The sequence below is a fragment of the Sciurus carolinensis genome, chromosome 4, assembly GCF_902686445.1.
Source record: "Sciurus carolinensis chromosome 4, mSciCar1.2, whole genome shotgun sequence".
NCBI lineage: Eukaryota > Metazoa > Chordata > Mammalia > Rodentia > Sciuridae > Sciurus > Sciurus carolinensis.
The window spans coordinates 160,651,406-160,661,768 of record NC_062216.1 but is presented as its reverse complement, the minus strand read 5'-3'; the positions used below and the strand labels follow the sequence as shown (position 1 = coordinate 160,661,768).

Genomic DNA, 10,363 nt, shown 5'->3' with positions numbered 1-10,363 from the left:
AAACTCACAACAAAGTGGGCAGGGGGAGAATAGAACTTCATTGGATTAGACAAAGGAGAATGAAGGGAAGGAAGAAAGAATGGGAATAGGAAAGACAGTAGAATGAATCAGACATAACTTTACTATGTTCATGTGTGAATACACCACAGTGAAACTCCACATCATGTACAACCACAAGAATGGGATCCTAATTAGAATATGTTATACTCCATGTATGTATAATATGTCAAAATACACTCTACTATCATGTATATCTAAAAAGGACAAAATTTTTAAATGTATAATGTAGTCATCTCAGTGCATCTTTAAATTAAACAGCATATAAAAATCTGTTACCATTAGGGCTATCATGTAGAAATCCAAAATCACTCAGAAGCTAAATCTTAAAGATTCGTCCACATAGAATAGGTCCATAATACCTGGAACCTGTAAGGTTCTGTAGATTACCAAACGTGATCCATCACCACATAACTGCGATGGACTATGCTGAGGATTTTGTCTCCTTCCAAGCCAATTTCTTTTTTACAAATACTTAATTTTAGATAGTTCAGGTTTTTTTGCAATCACAATGTCACCTCATTGGTTACCATAAAAATGTTGGCTAAGATTTTCTGCAAAAATAATATCTAAATTTTGAATCGTAGGCTCCATTTAACATATTACACCACCACCTCCCATGTGTTCAACCATGCTGAATAGCAGAGCCAACAAGTTGAGAAGATTTTCCCAGAATACCACAGAGCAGAGGTCTATGTGGCCTCCACCACTATTGGTTATGCGTCTGTTCTATATTACATTCTGTTTTTTGGATAGTTGCAGGCTTCCAGTAAAATAATCTAAATCAAGTCTCAAAACAAAACACATGTAGGTGATCCATGGTTTTAGGGTGACTCTGGCCCCAAAGAATCCCAGGAAACCCTTGCTCCAGACTCAGGTGGACCTTTCTCCTATGGTATTTTGTTATAGCAGCCTGAGCAGACTAATACAGTAGTTTAGAAAAATGTTATGGTTTTTTAAATAGTCAATTTGAAATCAAACCCAGAGCATTGGGTTAATATTAAAAGCAGTTATACCCTGTTGTTGGGGTAGTGTTGGTATCATAAGAGGACACTCCCAGAAGATAGCCAGCACAGTCTTGTCCCTCTACAGCCCCAACCCCACAGCCCACATCAAGGCTAGAATCTCACTAAACTGACATCACAGCGACAGGGGTCCCCAGCAGCAGAGACCTCGGCATTTCCCATCAGCAATTCATGAGCCTGGTTGCCTGCATCATAATAATTCCAAATCAGCAGCCTGGGTTTGTTTTTGTTTTTTTTTTTTCCAGAAAATGGTGCAAAAACTATTCCCAGCAAAGATAATAGTGAAAAAATGAGAAAGAGTAATTTGCCAAAGAATTTCAAAAAGCCAAGAATTAGTTGTGTGGTATCATTGAAGCTTTGGGTGGTCTCCCCTCCTTACCCCATTTCCTGAGTTTCTAGCCCTAAATACTCTTGACTTCAGATATCTTGAAGATCACCAGAAACAGTCTTATAGATCATACACGAGGTCTTATCGTTTCCTGGTTATGCTTTTACTTCAGAGGTCACCCATCCTTGGGCTCCAGGAGGCTCACAAAATTAATGAACCCTCCTCGGAATTTACAGTAGCAGCCCTCAGCCCACACATGAGTGCCACTTAGAGATCAGCTTTCCTTTGTAAGCCAGAACCTCAATAGCTCACAGATCAGCCATAAGAACTCTCTTTCTGACTTACAATTTGAACAGTGAGGGGGGTCTCATGGCAAAATATAAACCCAAATCCCACACCACCATTTTCCCATTCTGAAATCTTCCCTAAGTTTGGTTTCCAAATAATTTCTATTTACTCCATGAAGAGGAAGAAAAGGGAGCTCTTTCCTCTGGGTTAAAACAAAGAATGGGTCTTAGGAGAGTCGTGAAGGTATTTGATCAATTGTTGGCAGTTAAATAATTATTTCCTAACTGAGAGACCTAAGGACCCATTTCTCTGAACGGTGTTGTTGTTATTGTTTGGGACTCAAATGAACTGTTTTGTTGGTAAACTAAAGCCAATAAAATGACCATTTTCATAGGTTTGAGGAATTAGGTCAAGTTATGAGGTTGAACATGAGCCCAAAACACTTAACCAAGTTTCTAATAAGACCAGGATTGCAATTATTTAAAAACCAAACCTAGAAAACCAAAGGCTGGATATTTTCTCTGATAGGCAGAAGTTAATTCACAATAAGTGGGGGGCATAGGGAAGAACAGAGTTACTTTATATTAGGTAGAGGGGAGTGAAGGACGGGGAAGGGGTGTGGGGGAAGGAATGATAATAGAGTGAAACAGACATTATTACCTCATGTACGTGTATGACCGCATGACTAATGTGATCCTGTGATATGTACAATCAGAAAAATGAGGTATTGTACTCTATTTATGTATCATTCATCAAAATGTATAAATGCATTCTACTGTTATGTACAACTAATTAGAACAAATAAAATTTAAAAAATTTTTTTTTAAAAATCAGATCTGGGAGAAGATAATAAAGGTAAATGGACATAATTATCAATCTGGAGAAATAAACCCAAATCAACTTCCTTTCCCAGAAAGAGAGGAGAATAAAATGGAGAGGAAAATGGCCTCTGAGAATATAATCTGGCTCTTGTTAAATGATAACTCCAGTTTTCCAGGATTTTATAAGACTCAGGACCAGGCAAGTTCTCAGTAGGCTGGAGGGCCATGATTTGAAAGGAAGTCACAGGAGGTAGGCAGACTCTCCTTCATGAAGGGCATGCTTTGCTACCATGAGAGTTATGACCTTACTGAGAAGTCACATGGTCCTTGGGAGGGGTGCAAATGCATATGGTGGTGGGAGAATTCCAGCGATTACTAACTGGACAATCGAAAGAATGAAAGTCAAAGGGAGAACTCACACTGGTGTGGAAACTTCCAGTACCTCGCTTGGGTTCCCATAACCAGCAGGGACTACACCATGGGACTTAGAGTATCAAGACTCAGCCACCTCTACATACCCCACTCTGCCCCAGACTACACCACATACACAACACTAAAGGGCAACTGGGGACTGACCACTGCAGCTTTGCTCTGGGGCCATTGGCCTCCGTAACTCAGACTTAGGAAACGACCCACCCAGAGAGGAGAGGTCAGTCCTGGTGGTGGCAGATGTTCTCTGAGATGTCGAACACAGAGAAAGAATGTGCTCAGAGAGGCCTTGACCTGAGACAGAGGACTGACGTTAGGGAGTGGGGATGCCCACGAGGCCAACTGCAGGTGACATTTGCACTCCCTGGAGGCTTTTCCCTAGGATGAGATGCTTAACAATCAGCACACAATTTTAAAATGCTCCCTGTTTGTCATTCCTCAATCCTGCACAAAATTCAGATGCTCCAGCAGAGCCTGGAATAGTCCTGCTTTGCAGAATAAAGGAGAAGGCAGAGCCAGGATGCACGGTCTGCCACCTCATCCCTCTGCTGCCATTAATGAGGACAGAACAGCACCCATGAAGGGTTCAGTGCCCTGTCACTCCTGGCGGGGACAAGCATGGCAGGGATCAGCAGAGGATTGCAGGATACAAGTTCTAACTCCATTGCTAGTAAGAGACCACCTGTCCCCTTTTATGCCCCATCTTCTTTCCCCAAATGACTGAAGAAGATGACCCCTTAAGAGAGAAAGAAAGCAAAAAACTTTGTTTTCAAACTATTTAGAAAATCTTTAGGAACTTCTGAGACTCTGTATCACTTTAACATCTTTTATGGCTAATAAATGACTCAATGTGATGCAAGAAGTGAACACAAGCAAGAGTCTGGGATGTATCTGACCATTCGGAGATTCTGTTGGGTTTGCTTTACAACATCACTAAGTGCTGTCAACCTCATTTCTATCCCGTCCTCATCCTGTCTCTCCATTTTAAGTTTCACCTCCTCATATATCATCCTCTACAATATTTCTCCTATTCAACCACCCTTTTGTTTCTCTATTGAAAATCATCCTATATGTCCATGCCAGAATTTCTTAAAGTGTCACTTTATAAACACACACACACAACAACAACAACAACACCTCTTGATTTTCCCGGAACTTTCCAGGTTTTAGCACGGAAAGGCCACGTTCAAGAAATCTCTCAATCTCCAGGACAACTGGTCAACCTAACATGAACATAAACATATGTCCTCTCTCTCATGAACACACACACACATGCACACAGTGACTACAGTACTACATATGTAGCAGGTACTCAATTAACATGGATGGATGGATGGATGGATGGATGGATGGATTGATGGATGACTGGATGGAAGGAAGAAATAGGCTAATCCAGGACAAAACCCACACTTATCCTTCTACAATGCTGTAAAATGTAGTGGAGTCATTTTCTTTGTTTTATTTTGTTTGGCTTAGTATTTCAAGAGTTAGTCTGTAACCCACCTAAGTACAAAGCTTCTGGGAAGGAAAGTTACCCTGCATGCCCAGGAAGGAGAGCAGCACACTCAAGAGGGAGAATAAGATGGCTCTGTCAAGAGACCCCAGAGAATAGTGACTGTGGTGGACGAAGTGGGGAGAATGATAAAGGAACCCTGGGGTTTAGAGAGAGATCCAGGAGTAAACTCCTACAAGGAAAACAGGGTGCCAGCAAGGCGAGCTACGACTTGGTGACCAACACAATGGTCTGCAGTCAACACCCCTCCTCAGGATAAGTGACTCCAGGTCTCAGGTAGGGGATCTGAGGGCAGTAATGGGGAACTGCTTCTTAGGGCCACATAAGCAGTGACTATGATTCTAATAGGCCTGGTTTCCTCATAAAAGGTAATCTACACAGTCACAAAAAAATGACAGGACTGGGTGCCAGCAACTCAGGTCCTACTACAGGTGTGTCTCTATCACTCATGTATGTGCATACACATACACACACACACACAAAAAAAAATAAAACCCACAGGTAGCAGGATTTATATGTGCTGTCTGTTTTGGTTTGGATGTGAGATGTGCCCCAAAAACTCATGTGTGAGACACCGCAAGAAGGTTTACAGGAGAAATGATTAGGTCATGGCCTAAACCCAATCAGTGAATTATTCACCTGATGGGATTAACTGAGTGGTAACTGGAGGCAGGTGGGGTGTAGCTGGAGGAGGTGGGGTCTTGGGAGCATGACTTTGGAGTACATATTTTGTATCTACAGAGTGGACTCTCTCTCTGCTTCCTGATCATCATGTGAGCTCCTTCCCTCTGCCACATTCTTCTGCCATGATGTTCTACCTCACCTCGAGCCCCAAGGAATGGAGCCTGCTGTCCATGGACTGAGACCTCTGAAACCATGAGCCCTCAAATAAACTTTTCCTCCTCTACAATTGTTCTGGTTGGGTCTTTTAGTCACAGCAGCAAAAAAAAAAAAAAAAAAAAACTGACTAAAACAATGGCCTTAGCTTGGAGATCTCAACTGAGGGAATCATTGCAAGAAATTAACTCCTGAGAAGTACAATGTGGTAATTGTCCATCAGGTTGTGTGATTTAATAAATAAATCTCAGATGGGTTTGCTGGAAGCCGACTGTATTTAACTTGGGAACGAGGTTAGGATTGTAACAGTATGTTGGCTAACTGGTATCGGGCAGTGAAAGTTGACATTCATAATAGATATCCAATAACATTTGTTGACAATGCTATTAGTGGTAGTGACCTTGATCACAGTATCTCTGACCTTGACTTCAACTCTGAGATATGCACACAGTATAAAATCATCTCTCTACCAAAAGTCTACCAGTGTCACCAGGCAGACAGATTATGGGTCTGGCCAGCCCTAGAGAAGTCTGTATGTGCCAACTCTTAGGACTACACAGATAAACTTATTTCAATTTTTGTTTGAATATTTGGAAACTGGGTATTTTCAAAGTAACTGGTGATTTAACTGAATTAACTAAATGGTCTTAAAACAGTCTGTATGAATAGATACAACACATCACCCACACAAAGAACAACAGCAATTTGGCAACTTCTAGCTTGAGTCAAGTAAATAACTAGGTAAATGTAGATTCTAACACTGATAAATCCAGTGGTCACAAAATCATGGTATCAAGTGGTCTATTTTACAGTAAATGGATATATCGCTAAGGTTTCCAGCAGCAAAATTAAACTAATGACTTTGTGGGACAGAAATATCTTATAATTTACCTAATTACTGCCCTAACGCAGACCTGAGTAGGTCTTTCTTTTCATACACATGGACATTCGCTCAGTCCTTACATTCTCCAGCCCTCATAGCGAGATGCACAGCCATTTTATTTTTGTTGAGGGCCTGCTTGTATTAAGTGCAGTATTCATAACTGAGGCTCCAAAGATAATGAGGATAATCATAGTTGCTGCTTTATCATGTTCATTTTACAGATGAGGAAACTGAAACTCAAGTTACCTCAGCTGGTGCGAAGTAATAAATGGCAACGCTAGAGTTTAGACGACTGTGTGACCCCAGAGTCTGTGGGCAGGACCAGGACCGTCTGCCCCCACCCCCAGAGGACTTGCACTCCCAAGTCTGATCCACAGACAGCATCTCGTCCTGTATCTGCACACACCCTCAGGCATCTGATCCACCCGAAGTTAGGACTGCTCAGTCCCCACCCTGCTTCTGCCTGCTGCTCTCTGCCTTCGCTGAGAGCCAGAGACCTGGCCCCAACACCAAGATGGGCCCTGGTGATTCCAGTCAACTTCCTTCCAAGAACTCAGGCTGCGGCTCCCCAGCCGTCAGATTCCTCGGGCCCAACCTCAGGGTGGTAGGCAGCACTGAAGAACAGCTGACAGCTAGACTCCCTTCTCCAATTCAACATTATCTCCCCTTAAAGTTGACTGAGATAATTGTGTAAAGTACTCAGGATGGCTCCCATTTGCTTTGATTCTCTCCAGATTATTGTTGGCCAGAAAGATGAGACCACCCTCCTGACACGGTATTGGGGATGCTTTACTTGACGGGCACACCCCTTGGTTGCTCTGCACTGCCCCACTCCATGTCTTCCTCTGAAACCACGCCAGTTTCCCAGGCAACATGATGTTGGCCAAGGGGACGGGGCTCTACTTTCCCCCTGGTGTCCTTGCAGAGGTCTCAGTATGCCTGTTTCTATGTCCCCACTTCAAAGCAACACTTTCAATAGAATTCTCTGGGGAGATGAAAGCATTCTAAATCTATGCTGTCCAAAATGGAAGCCCATGGCCATACGTGGCTATTAAGGACATGAAATGTGGTTAGTACAACTAAGGAATAGAATTTTTATTATTTTAAATAATTTCAATTTCAGTCACTACATGCACCTGTAGCTAGGGACGATCAACTTGACCAGGGCATGCCCAGCTAGGTGTGTTCCTCTCTGCTCCTAGCCCCTATATCACCTGGGGCTGCTTCGCCACTGACCAAGAGGACCGGCCCCATAGGTAACTCACCACACACCCATAGCCTCTCCTAGATGAGCCAGTGATTGCATCTAATGGACTTGCTTCAACCCTGAGAAGACATCTTCCAGGTAAAGACCACTTTAGGGGTCACTGGAGGGTGAGGAGGAAGCAGATGGTACTGCAGCAGGCAGAGCCAAGAAGAGGTGTCTACAATTACATATCCCAGAGCCAGGGAGGATTAGACAAGCTGTGGAAGGGAACGTCAGGCAACATGATATCCTACAGGTGTGAGAGGAGGGTTCCCGCAGAGTTGGGCAACACCCTCTAAATCAAAAATATCTGCTGCTAGAAAAAAGAGAGCGAGGGGGGAAGTGAATAATCGTCAAATGGGATCAGAGATGTACCGAGTAGACAGCCCCGCGGATCATGCATACGAACCTCACTCCCCACACGCTGCTCAGAGGTTGGATCCATTATCAAATTAACATATAATTAAATAAACATTGGGGAAAATGAAATTTTACAGGCAAGAAAACAGAAGCTTAGAACGGTTATGCTATTTACTCAAGTTCATACAATTTATAAGACTCACAATGGAAGCAGGACCCCAGGTAGTGGGGTTCCAGGGTCCCATACTCAGTGTCCCAGGACTCACAGGAAGGGTAAAGCGAAGATAACAGAAGAGGTCATCCTAACAATCTAGTCATTGAGTGAGAAGAAAGTGTAGAATCAAAGTAACTTTACTATCTGGGATCTATGGAACCCAAGAACAGAAGCAAAGGATTCAGAAATGGGGGTCTGACATAAGGATGAAGATGATGAGCTGGATCCTTGAAGTATCGATCTGTAGGTTACAATAAGATAACTAAGTGGAAAGGATCAAAAGTCAGTTGGAGGGGCTGGGGTTTTGACTCAGAACTTGCCTAGGATGTGTGAGGCACTGGGTTAGATTCTCAGCACACCACATAAATAAATGAATAAAATAAAGGTCTATCAACATCTAAAATAATACTTTTTAAAATTTTTTAAAGTTGGAGACACTGAACTAAAACTATGAAGGGAAGTTTGGGCTGGAGGCATAAATATCAGTTGTACAGTTATTGCAACATGGACAGAATCACAAAAGAACAGACTATAAAGAGAAAGTAGCAAGAGCCAAAATATTGCCAGAGTGGAAACATTGGCAGAAACTGTCATTAATTGTTCTGCATTTGTCACTTTCCTAGGTAGCTGTACCATTCACTATTTCACCTCATTAGCCACACCATAAACCTGTCAAAGAGGTGACAAGAATGCAAACATTTGCCTTTTGCCTTCCAACATCTATTTTCTTTTTTCTAGCAACCTACAACAATTTGGGCTTGATCAAAATCCTCCACCATAGATGAGCACGCTCAGCAGTCATGTGACCTAACCTAAGCTAATCCACACCTTCCATTCCCCTAGCCTCAGTGATTGGTTCACGAATAGATGCAAGAGCCAATTAGCTTCAGTGAGACACAGTGAGACTTTTGCTGGAGAAGCTACAGCTAACTGTCACTGGAATAAAAACTGAAGAATCTAATGGAGAGTAGGAAATTGGGTCCTAGGATGACTTTTGAGTCCTAATCAAAATATGCCTAAATGGAAACCCATAGCCTTTCCTCTCACATCAGACAGTAAATTCTGTTTAGAAGAGTCTTCTAGTCTTTGCAAAAGGATTCCTACTTGATACAGAAATGTTCATTTTTCAGCTAAAGCAAACTAGATTTCAAGAGCTTAGCTAATTTGTCCAAATTCATGTATCTATTAAATAATCAAGCCAAGATTTGAAGTCACTTCTTTATTTCAGCTTGAGAAGCTGGCAAGGGAGAAACGCTAGTTTTTCCCTCCTTTTATGGGTTCTTTTTAGTTATACATACATTATAATTATAATTTTGACATAATTATAAAATCATGGAATATAATTTGCTCTAATTCGGTCCCCAGTACTTCCGCTTTCTCTCCTCTCCTCCCTCCCTCGTTCCTTCCCTTTACTGATCTTTCTGCTATTTACTTTTAGGGCTATTTTTTTTTTATTGCCATGTAACAAACAGGAAAAAATAAAGACAAAACAGAAAGATGAGCAAAAGAAGGGCAAGTGAAGAACAGTGTAAAGGAGACACACAGTTCAGTGACTTTCGTAAGTTCTGGAAATCAGATTTTCCTGGTTGCTCCAGTCTTTCCCAGTGCCTCAGCAAGAAAGGAGATCAAGGATGTATATAACTGGGTACCCAGTAGACTATTTTAAACTCCTACTATTTATTTATACAGCATTAAATCAAGATCATTTCAAGCATAACCTCTGTTCACCAATTTGCTAAAACATCAGCAATGGCTATCTATGAGGTCATAATTTGCATCTCATTGCAGAGAACAATCCTTAGTGCCAGGAAATTATAGGGGGAAAAAAACTATACCCACAAAGACCCTCGGTTTTTAGAAAGAAACCACCATGAATTATTTTAATTATTCAGCCTGAGGACTGAAGAGGAGGAGAGAACTGAAGTGTCTCCTTTGTGTCTGCCTTCAATGGGTTGGGTAGTCAATTTTTGAAGTTCTGCGTTTTCCACTTCATGCCAATTTTGCATTCTCCATTATACACCTGTTTCTCTTCATATAAAAATATTTAGGCATTTATCAGATAAACTACTTATCTCAGAAAAATCTACTAGTGAAATTAATCCCTTGTTTTCATGCATTAGAGCATCTTGCTGCTTCTCTCACACCACCAACCAACACCCCAGGTGTTAGAGATCAGAGAAGCTAGGATAACAATGACCCAAAACAATGAATTCGTGTTTTCCGCCTGCCAGACACCTGTTCTGGGTGTTGTACAAACATGAACCATTTAATTATCACGATCACCTGTGCATTAGGAACTATTCCTATCCCCAGCCAACAACCACTGTGTCTCAAGTTTATAATGCTGAGTCTCAAGATACAA

The 10,363-nt window shown here is 41.8% G+C and overlaps 1 pseudogene; it reads right to left on the bottom strand.

Moving 5' to 3' along the window:
• Positions 1-310: 310 nt before the first annotated feature.
• LOC124982967 (mitochondrial inner membrane protease subunit 1-like) lies at positions 311-2,381 on the bottom strand (annotated as a pseudogene).
• Positions 2,382-10,363: the final 7,982 nt, after the last annotated feature.